The sequence below is a fragment of the Zalophus californianus genome, chromosome 4 (assembly GCF_009762305.2).
Source record: "Zalophus californianus isolate mZalCal1 chromosome 4, mZalCal1.pri.v2, whole genome shotgun sequence".
In the NCBI taxonomy this organism is placed as follows: domain Eukaryota; kingdom Metazoa; phylum Chordata; class Mammalia; order Carnivora; family Otariidae; genus Zalophus; species Zalophus californianus.
In genome coordinates this window covers 47,473,875-47,491,445 of record NC_045598.1, presented here as the reverse complement: position 1 = coordinate 47,491,445, position 17,571 = coordinate 47,473,875, and the positions used below count along the sequence as shown (strand labels likewise).

The 17,571-nt window shown below is 44.2% G+C and overlaps 1 long non-coding RNA gene across 1 annotated transcript; it reads left to right on the top strand.

The window, feature by feature from the left end:
• The first annotated feature begins 415 nt into the window (after positions 1 to 415).
• LOC113938751 lies at positions 416 to 11,831 on the top strand. The gene is made up of 3 exons (XR_003524997.1): positions 416 to 537; positions 10,557 to 10,593; positions 11,587 to 11,831. It is a non-coding gene; the product is annotated as an uncharacterized LOC113938751 (long non-coding RNA).
• Positions 11,832 to 17,571: the final 5,740 nt, after the last annotated feature.

Below are 17,571 nucleotides of genomic sequence, written 5' to 3'. Positions count from 1 at the left end.
ACCTGAAAGGAGATTTCCTCCATGATTTGATTTCATCAGGTGAAGAGCAGAAGAGAAGGGGCAGCAGCTGAAGGGGCCACATGAGGGAAAGCTTGGGAGAGAGTTCTGGGCATCCTAGGGGTTGAGAGATGGCCTGCTTTCCTGGAGTGGAGTAAGCAAAGGAAGCATGATGAGCAATGCAATTTGTCCTCACCTGTTCACACTCCCACCATTTCCAAAGCGCTCTTCTCTCTTCTGTCTCCTTCCATTGGCACCACTCCCCTGGCTATGTCATTGTTACTAGCTGTGTCTCAGAGACACAGCAACTGATGCTCCCGGTGAGGCTTAAGAATTTTGTCAAGGTTCCTCATCCACAGGCTGGTGGGGCCACAGTTAGGCTTCAAGAACCCAATTCTTCTCCTATGTTGTTCCAGGAACCAGATGCCCTGGTGATCCTGGGTTCCTTACCCAGGGCATGTCCCCAATTCCACATCAAGGACCCCAAGAACTGAAGTAGTCATCAGAAGGTTCTTTGATGTGCACACCATCTGAGCAAAGGTAATTAGATAGTTTCCTGGGATATGTCATCCCTGCCCCAGCAGCGAGTAGTGAACTTTCCTTGCCCTGCTGCAAACTCCTCCTCTCCGGACGGACCAGAATACTTAGTACCAAGAAGCCCTGACACTTTCTTGCCATACAGACTTCTCTCATGTATAGCCACTGAAAAATAGTGCCTGGTGGATGCCTCTTTGTTGCTTCAGAAAATTGGATTCCCAGATCACTACGTTACTGCTTTCTTGGGTTACTGCTACTCACTGGCTACCTGCACAGAATTTGTGTATTTCCCAGATCTCCTCAGGACTGTCAGTCCATCAGCTTCTGCTACTAGCTAATCTCTTCCAGAGTGTTGATTCATCTAGGTTCATGCTCAGTGGGAGGAATTTTCCCTGGCCTTATCCCAAGTTCTGGAAAAAGGTGGGCAGGAACCTGGGCTGTTATATAATTGACCACACTAACAGTTAGGATGCTTACAGAGGCCAGTAACAGAAGACACAATTTAAAGAAGTCCAGACATGAACCAAGTCCAGGGCTCAGTGACCTCGTTCATTGACATCACCATGGGTCTGGGGCTTCCTATCTTTCCATGTCACCATTCTTAGTATGTCAAGGAACTTCCTTGTGTGGCCTCAAGATAGCTTTGGCAGTTCCTGGCATCATAGGTAAATGCAATGCAAGGATTTTTACTTTAATTTTTCTCTTTTTATTAGCAAGAGAAACCTTTTCTGGAAGCTCCCCACCTCCACCCCGGTTGACTTCCCCTCAGGTCCTGTTGGTCAGGGGTTGGTCCCATACATATACCCAAACCGGGAATGAGACCTCCATAATTGGCCGACAGTCATGCTTAGCCCTTTGGGATCACCTTTTTCTAAGCACATGGGAAAGTGAACACAGAAAGTTATTTTTAAAATAAGTAAAAAATCAGGGCTCTGATAGCAAGAGAGAAGTGAGAGGGAGGATGGCTTTTGGGTTGGTGGGTGCTCACTAATGCTCTACGCCAAATATTTCCAGCTCTGCTTTTGGGTACGAGGTAAGGCAGTACTTTCCCATCTCCTACCTCCTTGAAGGTGGGTAAGAAGACATGGACTTGTGTCAGCCAATGAAATGTGAGCAGGGGTGACATCTGTCACATCCAGGTGGAAGCCTAAGAGCAAGTGAGATTCAACATACTTCTTTTTCCCAGCTTTGGCAACTACGGAAACACAGAGATAGAGTGTCCATTAGCCTGGGTCTTTAAATAATGATGATGTAGATCAGAGTCCCTTCCCAGGCCCAGCATATCTACAGTAGACATTTAACCTTTATTGTTTTAGGACACAGAGATTTAAGAGCTGCTTATTTCTGTAGCATTACCTAGCCTTTCCCAACTCCAGTAGAAACCAACCGTATAATAAAAACACCTGTATAATATTCATAATAGATCCCATTTACCAAGTTTCTACTATGCAGCAGGCACTGTGCTGGGTCTCACAAGTAGATGATAAGGCTGTATTTTATACATGAGAAAATGGAGGTTCAGGTCTTGTTTGCGCTCATGGAATAAGTGGCTGGTAGAAGCCCGAGTTGAGTCCAGGTCTTTCTGACCCCAAAGAGCTTGCACTGTACACATATGTCCTTATTCCTGAGTAGTACTGCCACATGAATTTATATCTCCGTTGAGCCTCACAACTTCCCTGCCACAGACCCTGTTGTCATTCTACACTTCACAGGTCTGGGAAGACACCAGAGCCTCTCCCTTTCCACTCTTCCTCCCTATGCTTCTGACTCCATGAAGAATCAAGGTATTACAAGTTAGAGGAGGCACATGGATTTTGGAACCAAGGGTCTAGAGGTTAAATCCGGGCTCTGCAGTTGTACTTGGGGGAGCATGGGGCAAGTACCTTAATTTTGCTAAGCCTCAATCCCTTCCTTTGTAAAAATGAGGCCAGCCATGGCTCCCTCGGAAGGTTTTCAGGAGGATCATATATGTAAAGCCCTTGTATGGAGCAGATAAGCAAGAATTAGTCATTAGTCATTTTTCACTGTAGACTTGTTCATTTAAGAAGAAATAATCAGGAATCCCCCACCCCATGCCCCAAGCCAGTGTGCATGCATGCACACACAAACCACCCTCGCTGAAATGCAAACATTTCCCACTAAGATTCAACAAGGTCTCACAGGGCCTGCTTCTTGGTCATATAAGGGCTGGCAGGTCCTCTCTATGGGCTGGAGAAAAGTTTTGTTTCCCCAGCTGCACTCACAGGAGAATGCTCTGCAGGCACGGCATTGGGAACCTGTTTGACTTGGCTCAGAGGCCTGTCAGCACATTCAGGAAGTGAAGTCAGAGAGAGGCAGGATTTCAAACAGAGCCATCTGCACACAAATGCCCAGGCAGTGACATGCCTTATCTAGGCAGGGTGCCTATCAGCCCGGGTCGCCCTGGGTGCTGTCCAAGAAACCTCTGAGGATGGCTCTGGGCCAGAAAAGGAAGAAGCAAACTCTGGCACCCAGAGAAGGGCCATGACTCCCAGAGCAAAGCAGCCGGAAGGGTTACACAGGGTTCATCTCAATCAGCCCCCTGGCTTGGGCAGCGAGATGACTAAGTCCAGACTGCCAGAGCTTGCTGGGTTGAGGGGCTAATGTTTATCTCCCTGGAGACTTGAACTCAAGTTTTGGGAAGGGAATGAAGGAGAGGGGGAGGAGAGAAAAACGCATAGGTTAGGAGTGCTGGGGCGGGGAGAGAGAGAAATGGATGGCGTCTTGACAACATGTGGACCCCTGAGAAGGAACACATTGCCATTCTCCTGCCATGTCCAGGAACAGTACAGTGACTGAGACCTTCATGAACCCTAATACCAATTAGAACATTAAAGATTAAATGAGCTAATATATGTACAAGGGCTTAGCTTGTGCTGGCAAATCAGAAATGTATCGGTTAGAATTCTATGGTTGCAAGTGACAGAAAATTCAATTTAAAGAAAAAACAATTTTACTGGAATAAATCATTGAAAAGCCATCAGTAGAAGTAGCCTAGACCTGGCTGTATGCAGGGCTCAAATGGAATCATCAGGCTTTGATTTCTCTCCATCACTCAGCTTGCTATGGGAAGTGTTAGCTTCATGCTCAGGCTGCATATGATAGTATCCAGCAGACCCCACTCTCTGTCCATAGGAATAAGTAAGATGGAGACAGCAGCTCCTCCCAGGATGGTGTCTCATTGATCTGATCGGGTCTCATATCCATCCCTGAACCAATCACCATGATTGAGGGATGGCATGTGGCACACTGATTGGCTTAGTGTAGGTCAACCTTCAATACTAGGGTTTGGGAGTCCCATCAAACCACGTGGCCAGAGAAGAGAGAGAGAAGAGAAGATCATCAAAGCAATATCAGGACCTACAAAGGAGTAGATGCTGTTCCATCTATTTTGTGATTATTGTTGTTACTATTATCAAATTTTACAGGCCAGGGTAGAGAGGCATCTAGGCTCCTTCAAAAGCTGAGTCAAGATTCATGATCCATTCTTCAATCTCTTATAACAAGTTGGGGGCTCCAGGTATAAATGATCAAAACATATTTCTCTGGATGGAAAATGTTCAAGAGGATTGTATTAAACAATATAACATGTAAAAATACTTTGTAAAAAATAGTTACTTACTAATATTAGTTGCTTTTGTGATGTTTATTGTAAAAGATTTATTCATCCAGGCCAATTGAAATAGAGTCAAATATACTCCAGGCAAGACTGAAATGTCAGGAAGCCCACTAATCTATTGTAGTCTGTATTTTTCTCTACTCTCCTGCTCGCCGAACTGTATCAGTATCAATATCTACACTAGTATTTCCACAATTCAACTGTTGAAGTAGTAAAATTCAGAAAAAATTGAAGTAGACTGTCATCGTGATTGAATTCTAAGGAGAATCCAGTACAATGAAATATTCTTTTTTTCTCCTCACAACACATCAAAGATATTTTTTTTTAAAAAGATTTTATTTATTTATTTGATAGAGAGAGAGACAGCCAGAGAGGGAACACTAGCAGGGGGAGTGGGAGAGGGAGAAGCAGGCTTCCCACGGAGCAGGGAGCCCGATGCAGGGCTCGATCCCAGGACCCTGGGATCATGACCCGAGCTGAAGGCAGACGCTTAATGACTGAGCCACCCAAGTGCCCCAACACCAAAGATCTTTACATGAAAAATATCTGAAAATATCTAGAACTGGTTATTAGCATAAGAAATGAATGATAAATCCAGTGTTGCAAGTACGACATACCAAGAAAGGTTGATGAGTCTACTGTGTGGTTTAAGACATTTCTAGGAGGTAATATGGTGACCAATTCTTGGCATTAATAGTCAAAATCTTTCCACCTTAGGATACTAACATGGAACTGAATGATCATTACTCTCTCAGAAGGTAGTGTTACCATGTTTACTCACCCAAGTTTATCATATGCCTCCTCTCTGCCAGGCACCCACTAAGCACTGGAAGTGAGAAGCTACGTAACACATCAATCCTACTACCAAAAGCTGATGGTGGGGCGTCTGGGTGGCTCAGCTGGTTAAGCAGTTGGCTCTTGATTTCAGCTCAGGTCATGATCTCAGGGTTCTGGGACTAAGCCGCATGTCAGGCTCTGTGCTCAGTGAGGCGTCTGCTTCAGGATTCTCTCTCTCTCCTTCCGCCCCTCCCCCTGTTCATGCTTGCTCGCTCTCTCTCTCAAATAAATAAATAAATCTTAAAAATAAACTGATGGCATCCAATATATTAGTTGCTGTAACAGAGGTAAATAACAATGTACCTTGGAAACAATACCCCACCTAAAGGAGTTGAGTAATGGCTTCACTGAGAAGCTGACTTGGAATTGTATCTTAAAAGAGATGAGGGGAGGGGCGCCTTGGTGGCTCAGTCATTAGGCGTCTGCCTTCGGCTCTGGTCATGGTCCCAGGGTCCTGGGATCGAGCCCCGCATTGGGCTCCCTGCTCGGCGGGAAGCCTGCTTCTCCCTCCCCCACTCCCCCTGCTTGTGTTCCTCTCTCTCTGTCTCTCTCTCTGTCAAATAAATAAATAAAATCTTAAAAAAAAAAAAAAGAGATGAGGGGAAGTTTGACAGAAAAATGGGGGGATAGTGTTCCAGGGAGAGGGGACATCAAGGAGTAAGGTAGGACTCAGGGCCCATCAGTCAATCATCAACTATTCATGGACAAAAATGGATGGAGTTTCTGCCTACTTACTGTCAGGTAAGGAAAAGAGACATTTAACAGATTATTGAAAAGATCACAATTACTTATCAAACATAGCACCTTGCAAAGGGCTGCAAAGATGTGCAGGTAGTATTACTGCAGATACTGTGGCACTTTGCAAAGGGCTGCAAAGATGTGCAAGTAGTATTACTGCAGATACTGTGAAGGGTGCGCTCCCAGAGCCTTCAGTGGAAGGGCGGGAAGGAGCTTGACTCAGTCTGGTCATTAGGGAAGGCCTTTCCAAGGAAGTGACCTTTAAACGGAGACCTGAAGGAATTAGTCAGGCATATGGGAGTGGGTGGAGAGAGCATTCCTGTCTTGGGCAAAAGCATGCATTAGAAGTAGCCAGAAGACCAGTGTGGTTAGAATGTAAGGTTCTCTCCAGGGGAATCAAGGGAGAGAATGGGAAGAGGAGGAGGCCATGGGGCAGGTGGATCCAGATGGTGTGCCGTTTAATGCAGCATGTCCAAATATAGTACCTCGAACCTCAAGTCTCAAACAACCTGAGAGGTTAGATGACAGTGAGCAAAGAGAACGCATTTTCTAAAAGTCACACATCTCATGCATAGGGCAGAAGCTCTGATTCCTGGCTCCAAGAGATTTATCCTGACATTAGCTGTTTGTGAAGCTCTTGAGATGTGCCCAGACCCCCGGGGTGGGGGGGGGGGAATGCCTTCTGTGTTACCTGTTTGAACCTCACAACAGACCTATCAGCAAGCTATCACAGGCTTGCTCCCCCGCCAGGAATCTGGACCCAGACTGGTCCCAGAAAATGGCTGCGTCCTTATGACTGTACGAGTCAGGAGTCGGGTTTGGCTCTAAAGTCAAGCTCTTGATCGTCCCAACAAGTACCTCTGAAGAAATCCAAATCTTTAGAAATCTTGAGAATTTCAACGGCTCAGCAGTATCACTCTCCCTGAGGGTTACTTCAGTAGACAGTAGGTTTACAAGAAATGCTAATTCCTTTTCTGTAACGTGAAAGGTGAATGGGGGGAGCTCCAGGGACCTTTTAATTTTCTCTCCCATCCATATCTAGGCTTTATGCCCCTGCTATTTTGAATTCCATTTCAAATGAAAAAATAACCAAAAACCACTCTCAGCCAAGCCATTTGGATTTAAAACAGACTGGCAGAAACCTGGAAAGAGTCGAGATTCTCCTTTAATATATCAAATAGAGAAGCTAGAACCAATCTAAGAGGTGTTGCTCCATTTTGTAGAGAACAGGCCGTATTTTGAAAATGAATGAGTAAGGCTCACTGTTGCAACTTGTTTCAGGGTCTGGAGGCCAGGCCTGGTTTTGATCTGACAGGCCTGGGTCTCCAACTGTGAGTTATTCCTTTGCAAAGACTCAGAGAGGCAGCTCATTCGCCAGGCACAGACCTGGAACAGTGTTCCTTTGAAGACTTCCTCCGTGGGTCTTAAGTGGGATTTGGTGCCCATTGTGGAATCACAGTAATGAGCTCAAAACTAATGTTTTTCATTACGCCAGCAAATCAGTCAGCCCCTCTGTTTGCTCAGGTGTGTGGCTGTGTGCCCCGTGCCCTGATCTCTATATAAGAACAAAATAAATATTTTTAAAAGGAAGAAAGAATTGAAGATGAAGGAATGTCACAACTGGTGGGGTAGGAAAAGTGAGAGAAAGGAGGCTCTGGTCCCTTTAAAGTATGATAGATTTGCTATCTACTTTCTTTACTAATTGGTCACCCTCTAGTCTGTGAAGACCAAAAAAACCCACAAAAAACCATCAGCTAATGAGGTAGCAAGGTTCATCCAATTAATTGGGGCTTGGTCAGAGACTGGAGCAGTGCCGGTAGATGGCGCCAAAGGGCAGACCCGGCGCTCCTGGCTTCTCAGGGTGTAAAGGATTCGAAAAAGCCCAGCCAATAAATTCGGCTGGGAAGCATATGCACTGTAAATGTTCTTGCTCTACCAGCCGGAGGCCGGGAAGTGAGCACCAGATACTGTTTACAGTACAAGGCAGCTCTTATTTCAGAATGAAGAATAAGGCTCAGCAGGTAGGGAAGCCTTGAGAAGAACCAAATTTCCCAGAAGCCCACACTGAGATGGAACTGTGGAGGGCTGGGCCCAGGAAACTCACTGGATAAGACGATGGAGCCTTATGTTGTCGGAATAAACCCACCCGCCTCTGCAGAGGGACCGGCTGGGTACACTGGAGTATTGAAATAGGAAGTGCCAGGGTTGGCCAGAACCGGGTTAGGATCCTACATGTGTGACCTTGACCGATTCTCTTTCCTTCTGAGCAACAGTTGACTCATCCCTGGAATAGATGCAATAGTTGTAAATGAGAGACAAAATTTGATTTATAGAAAATGCTTAGCACAGCACTCAACATTCAGCAATCTCTGAAAAACTCTTCCAGCTGGGGCACTAAAACCCCTTCCAACGGGAATGGGGACAATCAGAAAAGACAGCCTTCTCATTTGTGTCACCACTGTGTCTGATACACAGTCTGATTCTGGGCTTATCACACTATTTTGCATTTTATTTACTTATGCAGGTCCTGAGATTGGGCCCTCCTTTAAATAAGGGCTGTGCGGTAAAATCCTCCTTGTATTCCCAGAATCCATCAGGGCCCCCGAAACATAACATCTGTTGAATACATGAGCTTTTCTTGTGAGCAAGTTGGTCCAACCTACCAAGCTAAATGATTCAGATACAGAATTATGGCCACATCTCATTTTCTTTTTCTTCATTGTGCTCAGGAAAGAAAACAGAAAATACTACAAACCCGGTAATGAAAATCAACTTTGAGTCTTTTGTTTTAGCCAAAGACCAAATAGGAGCCAGATGCTAGGCAGCCATTTTCAGTATTGGCCAACTCACCCAGCCAAGATTCTAAATAAATTCCAACACAGAATTGCAATATTAGACATAATTCTATGGTCTTAGTGTCATAGGTTAAGATTTGGGCATGTGGCATTCTAGTCTACGCAGGCCAGAGAGAGAGATGCTGAAGGAAAGAAGAATGACCTGGATGGAAGCAAATAATGGGAGGCCAACAGAATCAGGGATGCCAATGAGGCCAGTACTAAGGAGGGAATTGGAGACCACAGAGCTTGGCTATTGTGGTCAAATAGACTCAGTTACTAAGTAGCCCCTTTGATTGGGGCAAGTTACTTAATTGCTGAAAGACTCAATCTCTTTGTTTATAAAATAAGGCATATTAGTCAGAATAGGTTAACCTATGCTATGGTCATGTGTCAACTCTGAACTCTCAGTGGCCTAGCAAAACAGAAGTGAATTTCTCACCCACCCAAAGGCAGGTTAGTGGGAGCCCTTCTCCACCTCAGGGATCCCATTTCCTTCTATCTTGTGACACTACCCTCTCATCATGCAGCTTCCAGTGTTCCTACAGCAGGGAAGAGAGAGCTGGAGGAGGCACACCGGCTCTGAAGTGCCTTAGTAAAAAAGTGACATATGTAATTTCTGCTCAGAGCCCATGGTGCAAAATAAGACACGGTCCCAGCTTAACTGCAAGGGAGACTGAGAAATGTGGAGAGGCATAGAGATATTTGGGGGGCACTATAGATTTGTCTGCCCCACTATATTTTAATATTTAATTAAAATATTTAATCAATCAGGATTAGGCTCTGCTGCATGAAATAAAACAGCCAAATAACAGTGGCTTTAAAAAGTTAGAGGTTTATCTCCTCTATTATAAAAGAAGCCTGAAGAGGTGGGGCAGCTCCACAGTCATCAGGAGCATAGGCACCTTCTACATTCATCCAAAAGTCACTTCAGAGTTACAAGGGGCCCTCTAGGAGCCATGGCCACATTTCAGCCAAGACGAAAGAGAAAAAGATCAGGGCAATAAAAGGCACCCTACCCGCTTTAAAGAGCTTTCTCAGAAGCTCACCTTGCAACTTCCGTGTATATTTCACTGGTCACTCCTAGCTACAAGGCAGTGTGTGATGTGTAGTCTTTAGCCTTTGTGAATGGGAGAGTGAACGTTGGGAAGGCTACTAACAGTCCATGCCAAAATAATAACACTCAGTTCATGGGGTTATGGTGAGCCCTTTACAAAACTAAAAAAGCTTTGCCCAGGAGCTGACCATTATACATGTCCAATAAATGTTAGATATTGTCATTACTGTTTTTATTACCACATCATCATTTTGGAAGCCTGATCTTGGTGGCAACGCCTTAGGGACCTGTCAAGAAAGTGGAGCGAGTCTTTGGTTTTAGTGAGGAAGATTTGGAAGAGCAAGGCAGGGTACAAGAACCCCAGACCCTGGGTTAGGGATTAGGACAAGGGAAAGCATTAGCACTCAAGGGGAGGACCAAGGCAGAACGTCATTCTGATGGGCTGGGCCAAATCATCCAGGAGCTGGAGGTGCAGGATGGAAGAAGCTGAATGTGGTAGCACTAGGTTTTTCTGAGGCTAACTCTGGTTAAGAGATGTAATTAGCAGAGAGAAGAACCCAAGAGAACATGGTGGAAAACCAGAAAGCATCACAGTGACTGCCTTGGCTGGCACCTTTGGAATCCAACCTTTCTGTACCTTCAACTCCACATATGTACTCCCTTGCTTACTGACCTCTTTCCACCTCTGTGAGGTCACCTCACCCCTTCACTTGGTTTCTGACACCACAAATCTCAGCCCTTCTTAATGTTACTGCTTTTTCATCCTTTCCTTCAGCATATATTTATTGAGTACTTGCCATGGCCAGACATAGCTTTTAGTACTAAGGATAGAGTGGGGAATAAGAGAGGCAACACTCCTTGTTTTGTGAAATCTACATAACATGTTTTCCTTTTCCTTCCTTGGATTGGTGCATTCTAGGTAATTCCTCAGCCTGGCCCCTGGGACTTCCTCTCTGGTATGCTACATATCACTTACCACCTTGTTGGTCTCAGTCTTAACAGTCCTATTAGTCACTAAAACCCAGATATAAGAGGGATAACTTAAATCTTAATCCCACCTTCATATCCCACTTCGATGTTGGCTCCGAGGTATGGCAGGGCTAAGTCTGTGGTGGGAGGCATTAGTGGCTTTGTCGGGAGATGCTGGGGAGGAAAGAGCTAGAGTTAACAATAGTCTGGGCCAGCCTATACAATTCCAAATCTTCAGGTAGAACAATGAATAACTACTTGTGTCAATTAAGGTTCTTGGGTTGCAAGCAACAGAAACAGACTCCAAGTAACTGAGGTAAAAGAGGTTTACTAGAGGGATATGGAGCATGATGAACAAGATTTAAAGGAATAGCTGAAGAGTTGGACGTCAGAAGGAATAGAGTCTGGGGCAGCTCACGGACTTTGTTTGAAATCCATGCCTCTGTTGGAAGAATGATCCCCAATCATATTTCTTGCACCTTTTCTCTCTCTATTCAAAAAACAAGTTCCTGAGAGAGAGGGAGGCTATTGTTCTGACTTGAGTTACATTTCTCCGCCTTCCCACCCAAAGCCCAATTAATAGTTTCTACCAAATCTACAAGTAATAGGACCTGGTAATTCCCCAAAGCAAAATTAGAGTGTGACTACCAGAATGGGGAATGAATGCTGGGTAGGCAAATACACAGATATCTACCTCCCCACTCTGGGTAATGTTCCTATTCCCAAGGCTATGGCTTTAGGAACATTTCATGAAGATGCATAAGAATGTGTCCTCCTGGAAACATTTTCAGTTGCAGGGAGCAAGACCATGGCCTAACTATAATAAACTTGATGCTCATGTTGGGAATTTGGAGGGACATTGATAGAAATAACAATTACAAGTGATTTAACAATCCAAAAAATAAAAAAAATTATTTTTGTATTTTTTTAAGTTAGGTCTACATTTTTGTAATTGTAATTCTATTGATTTTTAAAATTAGTCATGTGTTCACGTGGTTCATGCACCTTCCTCCCTCCTGCTGCCTGGAACATGGATGTCTCCATCTTGAACCTTGGAGGCTGACCTTTTGGATCATGAAGACTAAAACACCGGAACGGCAGGACAGCATGCTAAAAGAAACCTAGATTCTGGTGACTTTATGGAACAGAGACATGATGTTAGCCCTGCTCTGTATCACTCTATATTTTTCTGTAATAGAGAAATAAGCATCTACCTGTGAAAGCCACCCCTATTTGAGGTTTTTCTGTTACAGGCAAGTCTAATTCCAATTGTTTCTCCAAGGTTATGCTACCAATAAGTGACAGAGATCTGATTCTAACTCAGTTCCAGAGCCTGGATGAGATGAGGCAAGGGAAGTCCCCGAGGTACAAAATTTAAGGAGGCACTCATGCTCAGGGTCATGCAGGTGCTGACCATGTCCTTGTAGGACTCTACAAGTAGGTAACTCCTAAAATTTTGTGCCCTGGGTGCTTGTCTTGCCTTAGCCTGCTCCACTTCATCAGCTCCCAGAACCCAGGCTCTGTCAATACACCATGACTATGAGAAAGCAACTGGTCTTCGTCTGAGATTTGAGAAAAGCCTGCTTTGATATTAACTATGAGATGCAAGATTTTAAAACTTTCTGACATCTCCATTCCACAGCACCCCTGCTATTTCAAGAGCTTGCTTTTCTCATTAGCTGGCACAGGAGTGAAAAGCCCTTCTGAAATACTTCGCCCTCCCATCCGCTTTCCAAGCAGACAGGCTTGTTTATATACCGCTTCTCCTGGATGAATCATTTGTAGCAAGCGTACAGCTTCCACTTGTCCATGAGAAACTGTTCAAAACAATCCTTTCCATTTTGCATAAAACCTCAGGAGTAACAATAGATATTTAAAATAAGATGGCTACTTGTCAGCCTCTCAAAGTCAGGGAACAAATACAAGTAACTATGTGCCATCAAAAATCATTTTGAAAGAAAAAACAAAACCTCCCTGTGATTGCTTATTTTTTTGAGCTCCCACCCTCCACCTTCTTTATATTTTGCTTCCTGCAGAAGCCTTTCCAGTTCCTTTTGCTTCTGGTTTCAAGGTGTTATTTTCACATGGCGCTTCCTGAAATCCATAAAGAATCATCATGGGGGGGGAAGAGACGGCTGGGTTAGGGGGCCAGAGTTCAGTTGCCATTGGCATCTTAGGGATCAGAACCCCTAAATCAAGGTTAGAGTGAAATGTAGAGTCATTTCTCAAGAGTGGGTTTATTTGATATGTTGAATTTATGTAGTGCTACACAAAGACCTTCCAAAGAAATACATGTTCTGTAGATCTCTGACAAATTCTCAGGAACAGAGAAAATGTAGGTAAAGGAACAGGGGCTGGAGAAGCTAATAGAAGTGGAGAATGAGGTCTGGATCACGACTTGTGAAGAGACACTGTCCCGGAGACTTCACATTAATTCTCATGCCACGCCCCCCGCCCCCGGCCCCCGCTTCAAAGAGAGTGCTTTTATCTCCAACTTATAGGTAGAAAAAAACAAGTTCAGAGAGATTAAGTAACTAGCCCAAGATCACACAGCAAAGAAATAGCAAGTGGGGACCAAAATCCAGGTTGACCCGACTCAATACCTATGCTCTTGCAAGTGTGTTTCACTGCCTGCAAAAGCTCAATCTATTTCCTGTTAGAGGGAAGATTCAGCAAGATGTGGGAAGTCAGGAAACTGAGGATCTAGTCCCAGCATGGGCACATGGGACGAGACTTCCATTTTCCCTGGGACTCCATGCTCTTACCTATGGGAACAAGAAAATAGAACTAGGTGGTTCTTCAGTTGCTTCTGCTCTCTGACAATCTGCGTTTCCATATCTACTCCCATCAAAGGCATCCAACAAAAGCATAGAAATAACAGGAAGTGTGAGCCACAGGCAGGATCTCTCCCTGTGGGTCAGGAGTCCAGGAAAGGCCAGAGACAGCCACTGCAGGATAAATAAACTGCACTTGGTGTTCTTTACACTTTCCCATTTTTTCATCAGCCTTTCCAGCCCCTGCCTCCACCATTCAGGTACTCTGCTCCTGGCCTTATCACCTCCAGCCAGCCAGCCTCAACTTATAGCTCCCCATCCAGGCTTGCCTGGATTCCTGCAGTGCCAAGTTAAAAGTCCTAATTGTTTTTTATCTAGCCAACTGGATGGTTCCTTTTTGCAAATTATAAGAAGGTGCTTCTCAGACTTGAGTAGGCATAGCACTGACTCAAGATGAATGGCTTGGCAAGCAGAGAATGGACTGACTTTCAGCTCCTGCCTTCCCCACTCAGCCAGATGCCCTGTGCAGTGCACAACTCAAACAACTGTATGTGGCAGTCCTGGGATGAGGCCAACTATTGATTCATTTCAGTGAATGGTACTCCATTCATCCAATTACAATTGCAAAGAGGAATCTAGGCAATATCTTGACCCTTTTCTCACCTTATCGCTCATGTTCTACCCACCACACTATTGATGTAGCTCCTATTTACTTCTCAGAGTTTCCAGTGCTCTCCATCGCCACCACCACCCTGATCAAAAGAACATCTTTCTTCTGAACTTCAGCACTAGCGTTCTAACTGGCTTCCTTCCATCTATTATTCTGTCCTGCCTTGGGTTTATTCCTGTTGTCGCAGCCAGAAGATAGATGAACTCAATGAGTTTAACACTGAGAGCTAGCAAATTGCAGGATCTTTTCACAATATAAATATGGCCATCCCTCTTTCTTGCTTGAACTTTTCAGTGGCTTCTGATGACTTTTACACTAAGGACAAAACTATTGACTCAGTCCGCTCCCTACACTTCCAAAATCACTTCGCATTGTCTTCTTTTCAGCTCTCCTCTCCCCAACTCCTCGAGAAAGTCACCCATGAGCACAGTCTTCTCTCTACCTCGAGCACTAGTCTTCCTTCTTTGCCTGTTAACTCCTACTCACACTTTGAGCATGTCAAGGGTCAAGCATTATACCTCAAGCATCCCCCTAACTAGCCAGCTCCCCTTAAGATAAGTCCCTCAGAGACAAAGCCTCGTCCCTTTGTGGCACTCATCAGTTACATTTCCACATGTATCTGTGAAATCATCTGACACTATCTCTCTCTCCAACTGGCCTACAGTAAGCTACATCCCACAGTGCCTGGGGTCATTGCTGTATAGTGTCGGACACACAGTATCTCCTTGATAAATGTATGTTGAATGAATGCAGGTTTGTCTGGCTTGGAGACACCAACATTTAGCAATGACCACTTTGGATCATCCCCCAGGTGATCTACTAGTTTAGCGGCCCCAAACTGGGGGGTGTAAAAGGAAGAGGAAGAAGAGCAAATCATAGAAGATAACACTGGCAAACCATTCCTTCATAACTAACCAACTCTGAATGCATCTTCTACGAGGCATTGTGGTTAACTGGTTCCTGGCAAACATTTGTTGAATCAGTGAATAAAATCCAATCACTGAAGGCCCAGATTAGATGCCACATCTGCTAGAAAGACTCAGAAGTAATCTCTCTGTCCCATACATGTTCAAAGCATTTCATCGTTCCCTCTCTGCTGGTAGTTTTTATCTTGTGTTACAGTTATTTGGGTATATGTCTCATCTCATAGAGGACATTGGAATTGCCCAGTTGATTCCTGATCTGATCTTCCATCCCCCAACACGTAGCGCAACGTCTATCTGTAATAGTGCTCAAATAAGGTTCAGCAAAAGAATGAAGGCATGAATGGGTGATAAATCATGCCTGTTTAGCTCTCTCTCTCTCAGGGGCACAAACTGTTAGTTTGAGTGTATTTCTGACTTTCCTGATCCTACATTCTCTTCAAAAGGGCTGGGGGAAAGCATTACTTGGGATACTTCAACACTTTAAATTAATTAATCATCTATCATTTCATAAGTCTCCATTATGGGAAGCCAGGTTGTTGTCTCCCCTGCTCCTGTCAAGCATTTTCAGTCTGGATGATCTTGACAGCTTTCTAATTCAAATCAGAGAACTTCTAGTATCACATATGTGCCCCAAGCATGCCAGAGGTTCAAAATCCAGCTTTGGAGATCTTAGTACCAACCTTATGATCATTTAGGTATATGGCCTCAAGCTATTTAATAACTGCCAACACTTTCAATGAGTCTCTTGTTTGTACTAATCAAATACATGCATTAAAACATAGAAAATCTAACCCGCTTATTAGGACTCTGACTGAAAGACAGTTTAGATAATGTGTCAGGATGGTGGGAGTCTCAACTCTTCTCTGACCATGAGCTACCATTAGGATTCATATATGCATACTGAAATATGCCTAAGAGTCACCAAGTTTTAGAGCAGAGGGAGACCTCAGAGGTTATTTAACCTAAATGCCCATTTTATAGATGGTGAAACGTAAGTCCCAGGGGAGGAAGGGACTGGCCAAGTGGGTCATGGAGTTGAGATGCACGCTCAGCTTCAGAGGTCTTCAGTATCAATGTGACCTTCAGAGGTCACATTGTATCTCCTGGGATGTAACAGGCTTTTTAAATACTTTATCACTGCTTATCTCTAATTACATCTTAGGGAATGTGCCTTGTCCACATGTCATAGGTGAGGAAACTGAGCTCAGAGAGTTGAAATAATTTGTTTCAATGTCTCCGATCTACCAAATCTTTCAGATAACAAAGTTGGGGTTGAACCCATATCTGCTGAATCTGAAGATAGAGCTTCTCCCAGTGGTAAAGGTCACTGGAGTTTTGTGAAGAACACATTGCTACTGAGTGATGGGTTTGAGACCAAAATAATGCAAATTCCAGACTAGAGAATTCCAGAGCAGAGATATCAAATGCTTCTGTACCCCCACGCCTCCTACACAACCACCCCTAGATCCTGAATAGTCAGACCAATACCTTCTCAAACTTAACTGTGCAGACAAATCACCTGGAGATAAAAGTGCAGATTCTGGTTGAATAAATCCTGAGTGGAGCCTGAAATTCTGCAGATTCTGAGATTCTTGGGTAATACAAATGCTCCTAGTTCTGCCACCACATTTGGCGTAGCAAGGTTGCTGAAGATATAACTCAGTCTTCAGCAGCTCCATCCCCAGACTGTCAAGCAGCAAAATTCATAAGGATGAGGGAGAGCAGCTGTGGCTGAGTAGTTGGAGGAAGCACAATGTTGTGTAGACTGAACATCTTACTATGTGCTGGCATAACACTGAGGACTTTATTGCACAATCACATTAATCCCTTCTGTAACCCTCCTAGTAACTATTAGTATCCACAGTCTACAGTTGAGGAAACAGATTCAGAGTTCAGGCAACTTCTCCAAATTCACATGGTTCTGTCTGATTCCAAAACTCATGCTCTTAACCACAGTGCCAACTTCCTCCACAGCGAGTATCCCCTTTACATTCAGCAATTCTGAATGGCACTTTCAAGGGGAAAGGAGTCTTTGAGCAGATATTGATTAGCTGATAGGGACATCCCAAACTTAACACCAGAATGCTAGCAAATATCTTAGACCAGATGTTGATCAACTTGCTAGAGGAATGTGCAAAGGATTCATTCACATCGCATAAATAGCTTGAGTGAAAAATTAGAAATAACTTGCATGCTCCAAGATAGAGGAATGGTTAAATAAAACATGGTATATTAAGCAATGGCCATACTAATTAAGCAATGGTTATACTGATTTCAGTAATATATTTGCTAGAATAGTATGATCTGACTTGTGTTAGGAAAGACATGAGTTGGGGTGCCTGGGTGGCTTGGTCAGATAAGTGGCTGCGTTCGACTCAGGTCATAATCCCAGAGTCCTGGGATCTAGCCCCATGTCGGGGTCCCTGCTCAGTGGGGAGTCTGCTTTTACCTCTCCCTCTGCCCCTCCCCCTCCTCTCTCCCTCTCCCAGAATAAATAAATAAAATCTTAAAAGAAAAGATGTGAGTGTGTGTGTGTGTGTGTGTGTGTGTGTATTCACACATAGGAAAAGATTGGAATGAGGTATTCCAAGAAAT